Below are 18,850 nucleotides of genomic sequence, written 5' to 3' on the forward strand. Positions count from 1 at the left end.
AGTTGTCCCAGAGATTCCTCAGACCCTCCTCATTTTTTGAATTCTTGTTTCTTCATTCTGTTCTGCTTGGGCATTTATTTCTTCCTTTTGTTCCAAATCATTGATTTGAGTCCTGGTTTCCTTCCCTTCACTATTGGTTCCCTTTGTATTTTCCTTTATTTCACTTTGTGTAGCCTTCATTTCTTCCTTTATTTTGTGACCATACTCAACCATTTCTGTGAGTGTTTACCAGTGTTTTGAACACTGCATCTGATAGGCGGCTATCTCTGCATCACTTAGTTGTATTTTTTTCTGGAGCTTTGATATGTTCTTTCATTTGGGCCATTTTGTTGCCTGGGTACACCTGTTACGTAGCAGGGGGCAGAGCCTTAGGTATTTGCCTAGGCAAGCCACATTGCTGCGTTGTGGTGCTATCTATGTGGGAGGGGTCTGAAAGGGAACAGTGCTGCTTGCTGGGCTCTCCGCCAGCTTTCAGTCACTTCCTCTGCTACCCACATGCAAATTAGGTCCCTCTGGTGCTGATTCCCAGGTGGGTGGATTTGTGTACATTCTGGGACCCTGTGGGTCCCTCACAGGGGAAAAGCTCTCCTGAGAGGCTTGAAGTTTCTCTCACTGCTGCAACCTCCACAGGTTTGAACAGCCAGAGGTTTTGAAGCTTTATTTACCCACACTGAACCTTGGGTTGCTCAGTCCATCTAACTCCCCAGTTTTTCCTCCTGGTTTATCCGCATGCAAATGTGGGACCACCCACTTCGCCAGCTGCTGCCTCACCCATTCCTCCAGCCACCGCCTGGCTGCAAGTCCTCTCCATTTGGCTGCCCATCTCTGCCCCTCCCACCAGTCTGGATGAATGTTTCTTCTTTAACTCCTTGGTTGTTGGACTTCTATACAGTTCGATTTTCTGGCAGTTCTGTTTTTGTTTTTTTAAAATTTGTTGTTGTCCTTCCTTTGGTTGTTTGAGGAGGCACAGTGGATCTACCTATGCCTCCATCTTGGCCAGAAGTCACCTTGTGAGTTCTGACACTTTCAATGATAGACTTCTCATAAAGCCACACTGGAGACAGGGCTGTTTACTGTGCCCTGTCCAGGAAGATGACAAATTCAGGGGCGAGCCTCTAGTCTCTCTGCAGACAGACCTACTGCATAACAGCCTCTCTCAGGCCTCCAGCCTTCACAGGTGTGTGCTTTACAGCCCTGCAAGTTGCTGTGGTGGGGAAGCCATAGGCAGCCCCCACACACTGGCCCAGCCCCTCAAGTGAGGCCACCTGAGTATTTCCTAGTCCAAGTTCTCACCAGAAAAGTGAGAAAATGAAAAATCTTTCAGCAGCGCCCAAATTGCCCCACCCTGACAAAAGAAGATGAAAATTTTTATCTTTAATGCTTTTCCAACTCAGAAGCTGCATACCTTATGACATATGAGAGGTCGTTCTGACTTTGAAGAAGGGGCCTCATAAAGGCAGCTCCTTCTACAAAGGCCGTCCATGCAGAGATAGGCCCAGGCAGCAGAGGCACAGTGACACCCAGGAAACAGACACAGGATGTGAGGCAGACAAATCCAAGGGACAGTGTCATCCAGATATGCAAGTTCCAGCCATTGCAATTGCTTGACAAACTATGCCTATTACCATAAGGTAAGCTTGTTCCTGGGTAGGATGCAACGGATACAAGATTCTGCTGACGTGTTACTTGAAGCCACAACAAAGAAGCAGATAAACAGATTGAAATATCTCTGAGAAATCGTACAGAGGAAAAGTTGGGTAAGACATTGAAAAGAGAAAGTGGGCTATAGACATGTCCCAAACGAGGAATCCATGCCAAGCAGCTCGTTTTGAGTGTACTTCTCATTTGTATGAACACTTTGGTAATGTGCGGCGTCCTGCAGACGTGGCCTCAGCGGTTCGCGCCTGATTCCGCTGGTGCTGCTGAGCCGCAGATCGGCTCCCTAGACACTCTGACCATCAGCCCGAGGGCTGGAAACACAGGGTTTGTGGAGCTTTGTACCGAAGGACGTGCATGGGTGACCCTGACAAGAAGTTGGGGAGGTCTGTGGGTGGATGGATGATGCGGACAGACAGAGGGAAGGAGGGGTGAGAACTCCTGTGAGCTCCAGCACACCCGGCACTGATGAGCTCACCTGATTGTCGTTCCACCAGCCTGGTGAAGCAGGGGTCCCCACCCCCATTGCCAGATGAAGGGATTGACTTTCTGGAGAGGCTAACTCCCTGCACACACAGTGAGAAGTGGCCGGAGTAGCGGTGTGAGCCTCCTGTGCTCGTCTCTACTTGAGTGTTTCCCTAACTAAGCTGCACTAATTCTCAGTGAGTGAGCGGTGTGTGAATTGTAAAAATCTCAAAGGCCAATCTTTAAGGAATCCTAATTTTAAAAAAATGATGTGGATGGAATTAACTACAATTATAAATAGTAACATGCAAATGAGACTATTTGGGAAACCACTGATAAATTCGTATTCCTGGCGGTGTTGTCGGTGTGGTTCAGCTCACTGAAGCACCGGTTTGACCCACACCTGTATTAAAAGTCCTTAAATGTATTCATATTTGGACCTAATAGTCCTACTTACAAAGTATCTCAATGTAGACACTCAAAATTAGAAAATGGTATACTTAGGAAAATGTTTGTTGTAGCATTATTCATGAGAGTGAATAATAGAAACTGTTTCTGTCTCCCCCAGAATGGCATCTGCAAAAGTGTTGCTATATTAAGCACATGATATAGTATTAAGTAGACATTACAGTAAAAATAAGCCCAATATGGAGACTGATAAAGGCGGCAGTATATAAAATTTCATGTTCTGAATATAAGTAGGTACAAAATATATACATGAATAAATACTAGATGAGTGACCAGAAAAGCAAGAAAATAGGGGTGCTAAGTTAGAGTAGGCATGAATATATTTTAAAAATCTTAACCATGTTCTCATAATATAATTCCAAATTGTGCTCATTTAAATGATCCATTGAATAAGAACAGAGACCCACAAATATGGTGTATTAGGAGTATGTGTTGACATGGTTAAATGGTTCCCCGAATGTGTTATTTTGTTACCTCATTAACGATTTGATCCCGGAGGAGGGAGAGGAAGGTATATTTAGTATGATGCCAGGATAAAACACAGAGGTTGGCAAAAGTAGGCTAACAGTTCTTTGGATGGGAAGAGAGATGCAGGTTATAATCATTACAACAGCTTTATTAACTCAAAAGGATGCCACTCAAAACTGTAAGCCTACTTTTGCCAACCCTGTATATTTTAACAGAATGATGACAATGGATTGCTCATAGTATCAGTCCATGGGAGCATAAGATAGGAGGGCCATACAAGGAAGATTTGCCAATATGACTGCTCCTGAACGTGATTTTATGGGTCCGTGATCAACAATGCCTTCCACTCTGCCCCTAGCTCTCGCCTCCTCGCACCCCTGCCCCCACACACACACACACACACACACTCCAGGGGGAAGCTGGAGAAACTGGCCGAGGAGCAGATCCTCCCACTTCTTCTTTTCTGCTTTAAGGCATCGCCCACATCCCCACAGGGCCTCCTCCATCTCTGGGAACATATTTTGTCTTTGGCTGTGCAGGAAGAATGTGTGTTTGAAGAAACAAAGGCTCATTTTTGGCTCCTTACTTCTGTCTCATGTAAGCAGAAGGGCGAGCTAGCAAGTGTTCGCCATCTGTGTCAGGAGGCGTCCTTGGCACCCTCTCTCGTCCTGGTCTGATCCCTAGATTTAGGATGTAACTTCCAAACATTTGCTGCTCCAGAACACCTCCTATCTTCTAAAACGGAGATGAAGAGCAGAAAATCTACCACTCATCTCCTGGGTCCATGGTTCTTGGAAAGCAAAGAACTTCCTCAATGTATAAATCTCTCAAATCATTAGAAACTCACAAACCACATCCCTTGCCCCTCCCTCTGCATAGTGTTCATGCATTTGTGTCTAAAAGAAAATGCAAAATCAAATGTAATTTGGGTACTGTCAATCTCTTTTGATGAGTTAGCCTCTCCATGAAGCTTTCTTCTCCCACTCTTTTTTCACAGGGAGAAAGAGAGAGAGAGCGAGCAAGATGGCTTTAATAAACTCAGAAACAGGAGGCAGAGTTTACATCTCTAGACATCTGAACATGACTCAGCCTGTCCCCTTAGCCACACGAGTGTCCTCAGTCCTGCTGACGTTGCTAGTCTAGTCCGCTGCTAGCTTTTCCTTGACCTGATAAGGCTGGGCAGACACCTCTGTTTAGCTCAGCCTCATCCTGCTTCCTTTCTCAGGTCTGGCTGTGATGCACATTCGACCCTGAATGCTGCAGCCCTCCGGTAGAAACCGTCTTCACCCACAGGACAGCACTCCAGCCCCAGTGACAAGTTGTCCAGCTGCCTCAGGCCCTGCTATGACACACCAGAACCTACGCCCCAGGTTTTCCTTCTCACGGACCAGGCTGAACTATTAAATCCACTGGGGCGTTTACGGGGGCTGTGTATGGAACAGCTGCGGGTCTCCCACATCTCGCTTCCACCACACACCCCCGTTCCCGGGGCCAGACCTCGGAGAGAGACAGCTGGGAGGCACACCTTAGACTGCTGGGCGGCCCTGTCCTCCACTGTCGCCCCTGGTCTGCAGCCTCCTGAGACTCCAGGGCATGGGTTTCCTTTTCTTTCTCGATGTCATGTTCTCTTCCTACCAGAGAGGGAGCCTAGGAATAATAACTGAAAGAGTTCTTTTTTTTTTTCTTCATACAACATGACTTGAGTTTTCTGGGTTTGGTCCTTGATAAATTTCAAAATGTAGACAATTCTTTCACAAAACTCACCTTACGCTTACAGCCACTTACAGCCATTACAGCGTAACAAAGGAAAAGTATAACCTACATCCCTGGCATCCCCCTCCAAAAAATCGAAACAAACCCAGAACACTGTACAAAATAATTGGAAGGACTGTGTCCAGGAAGTGGACTGCAGGCTGACGATGAAGACGAAGGGAAGCCCGGTCCTGGCTGTGTGTGGACGGGGCTGCCGTGGCGTGTGGGGGCGGGGCGGGGAGTGGGGGCGGGGCAGCCCAGGCAGAGCTGAGGGAGTGGCAACCAGAGTTGCAGAAACCCAGCACACCTGTGGCACAGGCACTCAACAACACAGGGCAGATTAAAGCCACAGTCAGACGCCATCACACTCGGACGGGTGAAGCAACTGTACTAGCGCTGGCAAGGACTGAAGCAGGCCTTGAACTGAAGCTGTTTTGTTCAATGTCATCTCGTTATAACATTGACTCGATGCCTTAGAAACTTTACTTTATATCAATTATCTGATGGTGCAACTGGTTTCGCTATTATATCAATGCACTTAAAGCCGCAGAACCTACTGCCATTAAGTGAACACTTACCGTACTGCTCGTGAGAAGATAAAATGGGCAACCACTCTGGGAAACAGTTTTGCATTTCTAATAGAGTTAAATATGCTTAATGTACAACTGTGCATTTATATTATTAGTTCTTTACCCAAGAGACAAAAATATATGTCTATACAGAAACTTGCACCCAAATGTTCATAGCAGCCTCATTCGTAATCTCCCCAAACTGGACAAAAGTGTCTGGCAAATGGAATGGAGAAGCAAGTCTTGATATTATCATACAGTGGAGTGAAAATGCAATAAAAAGGGATGAACTACTGATGTTCACAATACCATGTATAAACCTCAAAAATAGTGTGCTGAGCAAAAGAGGCCAGACACAAAAATACATATTGTAGGATTCCATCGTTATTAAATTCTATAAGAAAGAAGCATAATGTACAGGCCAGAAAGCCAAGCAGTGTCTAGCAGGAGCTGGGGTGGGGGTGGGGGTGGTATATGTCTGCTGACTGGGAAGAGGTGTAGGGGAATTTGGTTGGTGATGGAGATGTGCTGACTAAACTTAGAAAGACAGTAAATTTATTTAACCTCATCCAAATATACTCTTAAAATGGGTACTCATTATTGTATACACATCATACCTCAATACCACTGATTACAATAAAACTTTACCTGGCTCCCTATTCTTTTATACTATCAAAGCTGATCACTTAAAAATCTAATACTTTATTGAAATAATTCATTTTCAGTATTTAACTTAGGTACATTAGGAAATGTGCACATCTTGCATTTGTTTCAAAACAATCCCGTGTTTGTCGGGGAAGGGCGCCCACAGAGATGAAACAGGTTGGCTGTGGGCTGCTGGCTGCTGCATCCAGGCGTGCATGAGGGAGCAGCTTGTTCTAGTTTTGCACATCTCCGCAATTTTTGATTCGAAACATGTGGACATCCGGTGGATTGCATTTCTTTAACGAAACGTGATCGTTAGCACACTAGTTGGCATCAGATGTCCGTTTCAGCCCCGCCCCCGCACGCTCCCGCTCAGCCGCGCAGCCAGCATTCTGGCCTGGCCCGCACTTCCTCAGCCAACCTTTACTTTGCTCCTTGTATCTGAGTCAGCAGCAGCTCTCATACTACAAGCACCTTCTGTGACACGTGCACAGCACGACCTGAAGAATGTGAGGGAAAACGAGTTAAATTTGAGTCTAGTTCTATGGATTTCAGGGAGCCTGGGCTGCAGGAGAGAGGCCCCTGTAGGGACTAAGGACCCAACGAACTGTAGAGAAACAGTAACATTCTGTCAAGTGAGGCTGAGTAACAAGTCTGCTTAACACATCGATTGAAACAAACAGAACAAGAAACAAGTTCACCACGATGAACCCAGAGAAAGACTGTAAAAAATTCAAAAAGGAAAGGAAATTGGACTTAATCATCTTCCTCCTACCTTTCCCTTTTATAAGGCATCAAATTTTTGCTAACTTGAGGGATGTTGGCTCCAGGCTGCTGGTCACATGAGGGGTTTGGATCCGGAAGTGCCGAGGGCTTCCTGACTGACCTCAGCAGGCCGGGCTCTGTGTTGGCAGGCCCTGAGACATGCAGGGGGGACGAGGCTCAGGTGGCTCCATCAGTGAGAAACGGATTCAGGAGCAAAGGTGGTGTTCCACGGTGTGGGCTGGGCCACCCTCAGAGCAGGCGATGTCCCTTCGGTTTCTTGCTGTTGCATAAAATGAATAAGACATTTCCCCCCAATCCTACTATCTCTAGAGCTGCCCATTCTTTCTGTGAATAAGACCCCAAACTGTTTTCCTAATGAGCAAAGTGGGCAAAAACTGTACTGATTCCCAAAAAGGAACATAAGCTTCTGAAATCCCACTCGGATGGGGTAAATTAGAATTCTGTTCTTCAGAAACCAACATGTGATGGATGAGCAGGAAATTGTTCTAACTGTTGAACCAGAGACACGAGCATCGGGATGTTTGGGAGTGTGAGCTGGACCCACAAACCCCTGCTGCCGTCGAGTGTCTCTGTCTTTCGATCGCAACCCTTCACCTACCTGCAGGCTCTTATAAAACATCTCACCTGCGAAGTCAGAGCTTATAGTAGTGCAAAGAGAAAGAGTTTGACTATCGAACAAGTGTCAACAAATTCCTGGAATAGACACGTATGTCTCCTGTCTCTTTTCCAAGATGCCCCAGATGTAGTCACTCTAGATATCTCGGGTACAGAGCATGATGCTGGAGTTTGGGGGGGCATACAGACAAGTGGACATCATCACCCTTGCCTTTGGGAACTTTATGTTATCTTTTGGTCAAAAAGACAAGCATGCCGAAAGTAAATGGTATAGGTGCTATGCATGTTTACATATACACAGGAGATGCGGGCATGCTCACACACCTATGTGTCTGTCTACTCTGCCTCACGTGGCACTCCATGTGACTGGCACTGTGCTGGGCTGTGGGAACGGCGTTGGTTCAGGAAGGATAAACTGAGAAAGAAGGAAACGCTCTGTGGGAAATAAGCCAGATCTTAAATACGAGTACAAGTCATAAAATAACAGAGGAGGGAAGTGCTTCAGGGATGGGGCAGTACAGACCCAGGCCAAAATCAAAGTAAAGGTGCTACACTGGCAGCACACCATGCGGGGAGCGCCAGGGAACCAGGTGGAGCCGACGGGGCGGCCATGAACCTGGGCTTCCGGAGCCTGTGCTTTATCCCCAGAGCGATGCAGAGTCGCCGAAATGTTTCAGAAGAAGACACATGACATAGGCACGGTGCTCACGTAAACAAAGTGCAAGGGACTGAGGAAGCAAAGGCCGAGTCAAAATTTAAAAGCACATTGACCTTCAGTGATGAACAAATTACATTTCTAAGTAAACCCCCAATACAGTGAAGTGCTTAGAGCCTACTCACATTGCTGAATTGCAAAGCAATTCCACACAAAGCACTCACTGCACATTTCTTTCCGTTGTGTGGGAAAGACAACAGGGTTTGGCACAGAGACGCAAGCCCAGCAACCCGGGAAGGCTGTGTTCCGCTCTCATCAGATACGGGAGGAGAGAAGAGATGACAGGAAGATCAGTTCCTGTGGACCCTACACAGTGGGGTTGATTTTAACTCACAGAAGGTGTGAAAGGAGAGAATGAGGGGCCCTTCTCTAAGAAACGACTTCTCCCCTGGGAGCTCCATTTTCAGGAAGCTCTAACTTTTTGTGGTTTAGATTCATATCAAAGTGAATTCATATCAAGACCTATCAAAAGTGAGTGATGGTCAACCTGTAACTGTGAGTGTTGGAACAGAGTGATCATGGGGGGCAGGACAGGGCTATCAGGAGGACAGGGGAACCTGCAGGGCCAGCAAACATCAGAAAGAAAACCTCCACTAGGCTTCTGCAGCGAAGTGCCTGACATGCAGCTTCTGACTGCCAGGCTCCACTCAGAGACATCCGTCTGGAATTACACAGTGCCAGATGCACACACTCTACTAATGAGACGCTGGGTAAGAAACAGGCTGCCCTGCCATGAAGTTCCCCTTTGAGAAAGACCAGGGTGACCTAGAACCTGGCTGCGTGAGGGGCCCTCCTTTCCCCTGTCTGTGTCCTGATTCCTGCTCTTAGGTTTACATTCACCAATGCAGAGTAAACCTGCAAAACTCTGGGAAGCTGCCCTCAGGTCTCTGTAAAGGCAGAGCCGCAGGTCTACACTCCCGCTACCTTCTCTAAACTTTCCTGGGAGGCTGTGCACCCTGGGACCTGTGAGTGACAGGCCCTGAGCTCTGGTTTTTGCTTGGGTGCATCTCGCAGTCATAATGAGAGCTATGAGGGCTGGTCTAGCCAAAAGCAACCTCTCAGCTGACTGAATATGAAAAAGGCGACCATTCCCATATTTTTATCAGGCCAGGAGTCAGGAGAATATCACTGTCTGAGATAAAAAGGGAAAGGAAGTGGTGTCGTGGGTGTATGAGTGTGGCAAGTGGGAGCGCTGGTAAACACACCTGGGTCCCAGAGAAGTCGAGGCTGTTGTGAGCACAGCTCGTTCAGCAAAATACACAATTAGCAACACAGAAGCTAAGCTTTGGGGAGGTAGTTTAAACACAAAATGACCCACCTGCATAACAGGTAGCAGAGCAATTTGAGAGATGTGGCAGGGAATAGAAGAGTGTTCTCAGGGGAGAGGCCGGCTGTGTCAGGGAGCGACTGTGTCAGGAGGCAGGGGGAGGAAGAGGGGTTCCGCCCAAACCCAGAAACTGACCCGAGAGAATGGGAGAATGCATGGATTCTGAATCATTATCAATGGCATTGCCGAGAAATAGGTAACAATGCCTCAAAGTCTAAGACCTTTTCAAGTAGAAAAACTGGAAAATATAACTTCGGTTAAGAGACAGCAGGGTTCATTGGTAACCATTAAGACCAATGTTTCAAGGTCAGTGAGGAGTGGAAGGCAAACAGCTAATGGCAGTGAGCGGGGATTGGCTCCTGCAGGACAGTGCCGCCCACGCCGAGGCCTCATACTTGGCGAGTGAGTGAAGGGTACTAAGAGGTAAGGTCAAGAAATATTTTTTTAAGAAAAATGTTGATCAATTTTGAGATATAATTGACATAAAACAGCATTATATTAGTTGCAGGTATACAACACAATGATTTTATATTTGTAACTACTTTGAAGTGATGGTAACTGCAATAGTTCAGTTAACATGTTACCATACATAGTTACAAAATACGTTGTTTCCTGTGAGGAGAAACAGGGAGTCCAGGTAGAAAAGTGAACGTCTCAGTTGAAGGGACGGCTCTTCTCCAAGGCCGACGGGGTGAGGGGAGAAGGGCACAGGCGCAAATGCCACCACACTCAGAAAGCAGTGACCGTGTTCTGAGAGGGCTGCAGCCAGAAGGACAACATGCAGAATTAGGGCACAGGTGAGGGGCTCTGACAAAGCCGCCGTAAAGAGGACACTAAGAATTAAAAAGTGGCCAAGAGGACTTGAGCTGAGTGGCTGGGACAACCACGGTCACGGAGGCACTTGTCTACGTGGCTGTTTCACCAGTAATGTCTCCAGAGACTGGAGCATGGGAAGAGAAAAGCTCCAGGAGGGAAAGCCCCGACAAAACTGAAGGGGTGAGAGGCTAGGGTATCAGAGGGGCTGTCAGCGCGCAGACTGGCCAAGATGCCTGGTGTGGGGGCTCCCGGGCAGTCTGTGTGGGAGCTGGGGAGGAAAAGGCGCCCAGAACCAGTGAGGCAAGAAGGGGGGATTCTGAAGATAAGGGTGTCAGCGGATAGGATAAACTTCGTAAGCCCAGAGATCCCTCTGCCAAATAAAAATAAGAGATGAAAATATTTGGAAAGTATTTTGGATATATATAGAAGGCCCATTAGTTCTAAGGAAGCAAGGCCAGTATGTCTGCAACTTTCATCACAGAGCACAAAGAGCAGGGCCACACACAGCAGGAACTTAAAAAGGCTTTGATGCTGATGAGTCGGTGATCAGTCAAACACGGAACCGAAGCTACTCTCCTTTCCAGGCGACATACACACGCTAGCGGAGCAGGGTCGGACAGGACCATCCTGTGAAGACAGCATCACGCTCAGAAAAAAGGAACTCCGCAAATGTTTATAGGCAAAGGAGGTTCTTAGATAAGTGAATAGTCGGTCGTTTGTTGCTTTCTGATGTCATGAAAATATTTCAAAAATAAAGACTACATTAGAATTTTGGAAGCTTTCAATTTTTTTATGGGTCTGGAAGGGAGACTGGAGGGTAAATTTGACTATCATGTTGGTGAAACTTGGTTTCATGATGAAGAAACAGTAAGTTACGTTTTCAAGTGCCATAAATATTTGAGAAAATTGTTTTGCTATTCAAATGGTTTTCACTTACTACCTGAGATGTTACCCACTGGTCCCCTGAACTGGTGAAAGCGTCAACATTCCCCAGAGAGTTCTTGAAAGGGAGACTTCTGGGTTCCTGTCTCTAGAGATGCTAATTCAAAAGTCCTGAAGTAGAACCAAGGAATTTTTGTGCTTACAGAAAGTCTCAAAAGGAATACTGAATGAGCCTTCTACTGGTAACGCCTGCATATACCTAAAAAACTAAAAACTAAACACATCTTGATCGGCACATGTGCAAACTTTCAAAGCAAATTGACTTTGCTCAATTCCTGTGCCAGATGTAAGACACTTTGTTGTTTCATTTGGAAATCTAATATGCACAGCTTTAATTTTATTCATTCCTCCTTAAAAATATAAATAGGACTAAAGATACTTAGGCAAAAACCAGGAATTAATTTCCTGCTGTGCATCTTCCTTCTTCTCTGATTCCGCCCACTGACACCCGCCCTGAGACCTCTGTAGGCACACCTGCACAGGGAAGCAGCCAGCTCCCCGCTCCTGGGCTGCGCAGCAGGGAAAGGGAAGTGAGGTGTGGGATCCAGGAGTTTAGAAAACTGTTGACAAAATTCAGTGTGCTAACTCTTGATATTCTCCTAAGTACACCACAATAGAATTTCAAGCTCTGAGATAAAAGTGATGAGTATTGGAAGAGGGAGGAAGAAAGGAAGAACCAAGAGGAGAGGGGAAGGCAGGGAGCAGAGCGGCCAGGCAGTGGCACCTGCTCAGCCCCAGGGCTGCACTGGTCCTGGGTTAGGACCTTCTGCTTCCCAAACACAGGAATTCATCTGAGATGTACAGAAAAGCAAGCAAGCAAACACAAGCCATAAAGCAGAAAGAAAAGGAAGAAAGAAACAACCGAACAATACCAACAAAATCAAAGCAAATCAATACTTTAATGCTTTATTAATGACAACTGCAGAAAACTATGAACTTGGGTGAAAAACGGGCCGTGTACTTGTTGAGTGCCTTTGCTGAGCAGGCCTGGCAATCAGAGTGGAAACCAAATAAACACAGTTTCTATGCTCATAGGTTACACGAGTGCTTCCTAAAGGTTGGGCCTGATACTGTTTTTGAGGCTATGACAGAGTTCTGCTTCACAAAGAAGAAAAATCAAGACACTCCCAATATTTTATCAAAACTTGACTATGTAGCCACCACATCCAGTTGGAAACGCCGGCGAATGTCCTGAGAGACTGACTCAGTCTTCTGTGCCTTCTAGCTTAGTTATGGTACACACACCGTTAAAGGCTTCCAGAGTGCTTTCCATAGCTACAGGTGCAGCCCTTTCCGAACCAGGCCCGTCACTCCCTTCCTGCCTCGGGCCCTCTGATGCCGGCAGTGGAGCCGGCCCAGGGGTCCTGCTAGGCTTCCAATGCTGCCCTTCAGCTGGCTGGAGGCTGGGCGCCTTGCATCTGTGACCTCAAATCAGTGGCTCTCACACTTGTCTGACTTCAGGTATCTTTATATTTATATTGAACCCATGGCACCCAGGGGAACACATACCTATCTAAAGCTGCAACAAATCTTTTCTGAAACAATGTTTAGTCTCACAGTGCATGGGGGGCTTATATACTTTCTGGGTTTTTTAAAATTCAGAATTAATATTCCTTAGGGTGGTAGTTTTAGGTTTGTAGAAAAACTAAACAGAAACTATAGAGATTCCCATATATCTCTGTCCTCACCTCTGCCCTCCCCCATTTGCCTTATTAACATCTTGTATTAGTGTGGGACATTGTTAAATTATTGAACAAATACCAATACATCTTTATTAACTAAAGTCCCCCACATACATGGAAGTTCACTCTTTGTGTTGTGCCGTCGTCCCCCCTTAACCGCCGGGACATGTTCCAAGACCCCCCGTGGGTGCCTGGGACCCGAGACACTGAACCCTGAATGTGCTGTTTCCTCCGAGACATACATGCACGCCTATGATAAAGCTTAACTTATAGACTGGGCCCAGTAAGACATTAACAACAAGACCCAATAATAATACACAGCAGTTATAAAAATATACAGTAATAAGTTGTGTAAATGTGGTCTCTCTGACAACCCAGGGGGCTACCAGGTGACCAAACGCAGGGAGGGTAGACAGTACAGCGCCAGTGGACAAAGGGACAGTTCACGTCTGTGGCCAGGTGAAGCAGGATGGCATGAGACTTTGTCGTGTTCCTCAGAACAGTGCGCAACTTAATACTTATGGAGTGTTTATTGATGTTGTTTCATTTAGTACTTCCCAACCACGGCTGGCCACGGGTAGCTGAAACTATGGAATGTGAACTTGTGGCTAACGGGCGGGGGAGCCTACCACACATCCTACAGGTTTTCACAAATGCGTGGCAGCTCTGCAGCAGGAGGACACTGTCCCCAAAACCCCCTGTGCATCAAAACTCTCCACTTGTGCATCACTCAGTCCTTCCCTCCCCGGGGGTGCCTGGCAACCACAGACCTTTCTGCTGTGTTTCCAGAAGGCCCAGCGCTGGGCCCCTGCAGCGGGTAGCTGTTCTAGACTGGCTCCTCTCACCCAGCACTGCTCGTCTGTGGTTCCTCCAAGTCTTGTGAGCTCATTCTTTCTACTGCTGAACAACATTTCACTGTATGGCTGTACCTCAGTTTGATATTACTGCACCTATTTCATTAAAGTAATTGGGTTGTAAATTAGGTAAGTAGTACATTGATTTCAGAACCTATAAATAGGCCATATCTGTCATTTAAAAACTGTCGCTTAAAATGTGTTAGGTGCTTGCTGGACACAAAGTCACAGACACCGTGGCCCCTGCCTTAGGAGTTCAGACTTGCACTGGGAAGGAACTGTTTACATATGTGAGATACTTAGTAACAAAATGGCAATAACAAAATAAGTAGTAAGAACAGCAAAGAAGCCAAAAGTAAAAGAGGCAGCAAATTAGAATTCCTTAATCCTGCAGAACAACAGGCAGCTCCCATGACAGTGACAGAACCTCTCGGGGCCTTTCTGTCACCTACTGATCACGAGTCCTGGGCACATTCCTTTCCCATGCCTCGGTCTCCGTCTGTAACGTTTACCTGGTGCCAGCATCTCTCTCACTGGGAGCTTACGAAATGAATCACGTACACGTGGGGCTAAGAAGAACTGTGCGTAAACCTCAGGAGGTGGTCTTCCTCTATTAGATATTTAATGCCTAATCTAGGAACTTTTCCTTATTTGAGAGCCATAAATACAGCATATTCAAAATTATTACTAAATTAAAATGAAAAAAGCGGCCCAGACCCAGACCACTTAAAATATCCCAGTAAAGTATATTCCATTGTTCTCAGTTTTTTTCAGGAATTATGTAATAACAGAGCTGTCACAGTAAAAAGATAAATCTTATAATTTCTCTCCAAGGAATAGAGAAGGAAGGATATGGATATATTAGTGAAATCAGGGACAAAAAAATCCCACAAAACAACCAAGGGCAGTGAAGATAGATGACATTTCATGTGATTTTGCTTTATTTTAAAAGGCCACTTACCAATGTAAATAATTTCTGAGTCTAATGTCTTGCCTGTCCACTTCACGTTGTGGAATCAAAATGGATTTAAATTGGTTTTATCATGAGATTCAGAAACCAAAATATATTTCTGACCCAAGGGAAAAAAATGTCATAGTATAAAGAGGCAACTCAGAGAGAAACAGGATTCTCAAATGCCTGCTCTGGTACCGGTCTCAATGCATAGTTGATGGAATAGACTAATGACTCGTCCATGTTAAATCATCAGGCCCACCATGGCCGAGCCCCGCCACGCTAGCCAGTCCCCTGGCTCCTCGATTCCAGACTCCGCAGGGAAAAAATTCTGGCAGGGTGGTGGGTAGTATCTTGTGACCTCTCAGCTTACCTGGAACATCCCAAATTGAGTGCAATCTTACTAAAGAATATTGTTTCATTTTCCTCAATACCCTTGTGTGAAGCTGGATAAATCAGAATGACAGCCATACAGAGAGAACGAACACAGGTATTTCAGCTTCTTTTCATGTTTCACAGTGAGGTCAGATAGCTGTCTCCAAAATTACTCATCCACTATAATGTCATTATGTAGAATTTTAGTGGATTTGAAATGGAATACACATATGTGTATATAAATATACCACAGAAAATGTTTACACAAATATATCTGTCGGCCTTTCCTTCGATAGTCCCTTTTTTATTCTTAGACCACGTCCTTTGTGTTAGTTTGGGCTTAGAGTATTCCTTCCTTTTCTTAAAAATGTTGACAGCAAAGATTAGTTGCATTTTAAAAATGATTCTCATTTTCAAAACCAAAAATTCATAATTCTCTACCAGTCTCCTAATCTATTTTATTTTTATTTGTATTTTTCCATTACCATTTAATCCCCTTATATCTCTCTCCCTCCTGCAATCACCACGCTGCTGTCCATGTCCATGAGTCCTTTTTCCTTTTTGCTCAATCCTCTCACCCGCTAACATCCACCCATCAATAGCTGCCAGCCTGCTCTCTATCTGTGAGTTTGTCCCTATTTCGCTTGTTAGTTCAGTTTGGTCATTAGATTCCACAAATGAGTGAAATCATACAGCATTTGTCTTTCTCTAACTGGCTTATTTCACTTAGCATAATGCTCTCCAGGTCCATCCATGCTGTTGCAAAGGGCAAACTTTCCTTCTTTTATTATGGCCAAGTAATAAAAGTAATAAAAGTATTACATTGCGTAAATGCTCCATAGTTGTTTTGTCTACTCATCTACTGATGGACACTCGGGTTGCTTCCATATCTTGGTGATTGTAAATAACACTGCAGTGGACGCCGGGGTGCTTATGTTCTTTTGAATTAGTGTTTTGGGTTTCTTCAGATATATTCCCAGAAGTAGGGTTGCTGAGTTGAAAGGCAGATCCATTTTTAATTGTTTGAGTTATCTCCATACTGCTTTCCACAGTGGTTGCACTAATCTGCATTCCCAGCAACAGTGAAAAAGGGTTCCCTTGTCTCCACATCCTTGCCAGGACTTGTTTGCTGATTTATTGATGGTGGCCATTCTGGACAGGTGTGAGGTGATATCTCATTGTGGTTTTAATTTGCATTTCTCTGCTGATTAGTGATGCCAAGCATCTTTTCATATGTCTGTTGGCCCTCTGTATGTCCCCTTTAAAGAAGGGTCTATTCAGGTCCTTGCCCATTTTTTCATTGGATTGCATTTTTTTCATGTTGAGTTTTGTAAGTTCTTCTAAATTTTGGATATTAACCCCGTATCAGGTGTATTGGTGGATATGTTCTCCCAATCTGTGGGCTGTCTTTTTATTTTGTTGATGGTTTCCTTTGCTGTGAAAAACGTTTAATTTGATGTGTTCCCATTTGTTTATTTTGTCTTTTGTTTCCCTTACCTGGAGAGCTATATCAGATAAAATATTGCTACAAGCAATGCCCAAGATTTTGCTGCTTATGTTTTCTTCTAGGATTTTTATGGTTTCAGGTCTAATATTTAAGTATTTAATCCATTTTGAATTTATTTTTGTGTATGGTATAAGAAGGTGGTCTAGTTTCATTTTTCTGTATGTATCTGTGCAATTTTCCCAATACCATTTATTGAATATACTGTCTTTAGCTGATTGTATGTGCTTGCTTCCTCTGTCAAACTTTAGTGGACTACAAATGTATGAATTTATTTCTGGGCTTTCTATTCTGTTCCATTGATCTATGTGGCTATTTGTACACCAGTGCCATGCTGGTTTGAGTACTATGGCCTCAGAGTATATTTTGATATTAGGTAGTGTGATTCTTCTAACTTTGTTCTTCTTTCTCAGGATTGTGGTGCTATGCAGGACCTTTAGTAGTTCCACAGAAATTTTTGAAATACTTGTTCTAGTTCTTGAAATACGACAGTGGAATATGAATAGGAATTACACTGAATCTATAGATTGCTTTGGGTCTCACAGGCATTTTAATGATGTTAATTCTTTCTCTCCATGAACACACTATGTGCTTCCATTTATTTGCATCTCCTTCAATTTCTTCAGTGTCTTATAGATTTCCAAGCACAGGTCTTTTACATCCTTGGTTAGATTTATTCCTAGGTATTTTATTCTTTTTGAAGCAATTGTGAATGGGATTGTTTTCTTAGTTTCCCTTTTTGTTAGTTTATTATGGCATATAAAATGCAACTGAATTCTGGATATTAATTTTATATCCTGCCATTTTGCTGAATTCATTGATCAGTTCTAATAATTTCTTGGTGGAATGTTTGGGGTTCTCTATGTACAAAATCATGATATCTGTATATAAAGATAGTTTTAGTTCTTGTTTTCCAATTTGGGTGCTTTTTATCTCTTCTTGTCTGATTGCTGTGGCTATGACTCCCACTTTGCTTTGAGTTTTTATCATAAATGGGTGCTGGATTTTATCAAATGATTTTTCTGCATCTATTGATAAGATCATGTGGTTTTAATCCTTCATTTTGTTTGTGGGGTGAATCACATTTATTTGTGAATGCTGTACCAACCTTGCATTTTCAGAATAAATTACACTTGATCATGGTGTATGGTCTTTTTGATGTATTGCTATATTCAATTTGCTAATATTTTGATGAGGATTTTAGCATCTTCATTCTTCAGGGATATTGGCCTATAATTTTCTTTTTTTCTGTAGTGTCTTTATCCAGTTTTGGAATCAGCATAATGCTGTCCTTGTAAAATGAGCTTGGGAGCTCTCTCTCCTCTTGAAGTTTTTGAAATAGTTTGAAAAGGAGAGGTGCTAGTTCTTTCTGGAATGTTTGGTAAAATTCACCTGTGAAGCCATCTGACCAGGGCTTTTGTATGTTGGGAGATTTTTTCTTCTTTTTTTAATTACTGCTCCAATTTCACTAGGTGTAATCTGTCTACTCAGATTCTCTGATTCTTCCTGATTTTGGTTTGGAAGACTGTATGTTTCTAGGAATTTAACCATTTTGTCCAGGTTGTCCAATTTGTTGGCATGTAGTTGTTCATAGTAATTTCTTACAGTCCTTTGTATTGCTTTGGTGTCACTTCTTATTTTTCTTCTTTATTTCTGGTTTTATTTATTTGGGCCCTCTCTCTTTTTTTCTTGACAAGTCTGGTTAAAGGTTGTCAGTCTTTTTATCTTCTCAAAGAACCAGCTCTTGGATTCATTGATCTTTTGTATCATTTTTTTAGACTCTATTTTACTTTCCTGATCTTTATTATTTCCTTACTTCTACTCACTTTATGCTTTGTTTGTTGTTATTTTCAAGTTCCTTTAAGTGTAAATAAATTTAGATTGTTTATTGGAGCATTTTTTTTTAGATAGGCCTGTAATGTTATGAATTTCCCTCTTAGGATTGCTTTCCCAGTGTCCCACAGATTTTGGATTGTTGTATCCTCATTTTCATTTGTTTCACAGACTCTTTTGATTTCTTCCATGATCTTGTTGTTTATTCATTCATTGTTCATTTTTTAAAAGATTTTTTAAATTTATTTTTAGAGAGAGGGGAAGGGAGGGAGAAAAAGAGGCAGAGAAACATCAATGTGTGGTTACCTCTCACACGTCCCCCACTGGGGACCTGGCCTGCAACCCAGGCATGTGCCCTAGACTAGAAATTGAACCAGCAACCCTTTGGTTTGCAGGCCAGCACTCAATCCACTGAGCCACACCAGC

The 18,850-nt window shown here is 44.1% G+C and overlaps 1 protein-coding gene across 3 annotated transcripts in view; it reads right to left on the reverse strand.

Annotated features, from left to right (window-relative positions):
* Positions 1 to 18,850, reverse strand: part of CHRM3 (cholinergic receptor muscarinic 3) — a 454,607-nt gene that overhangs the window by 202,021 nt on the left and 233,736 nt on the right. The window lies entirely within an intron of this gene.

Source organism: Desmodus rotundus, chromosome 10 (genome assembly GCF_022682495.2).
Source record: "Desmodus rotundus isolate HL8 chromosome 10, HLdesRot8A.1, whole genome shotgun sequence".
NCBI lineage: Eukaryota > Metazoa > Chordata > Mammalia > Chiroptera > Phyllostomidae > Desmodus > Desmodus rotundus.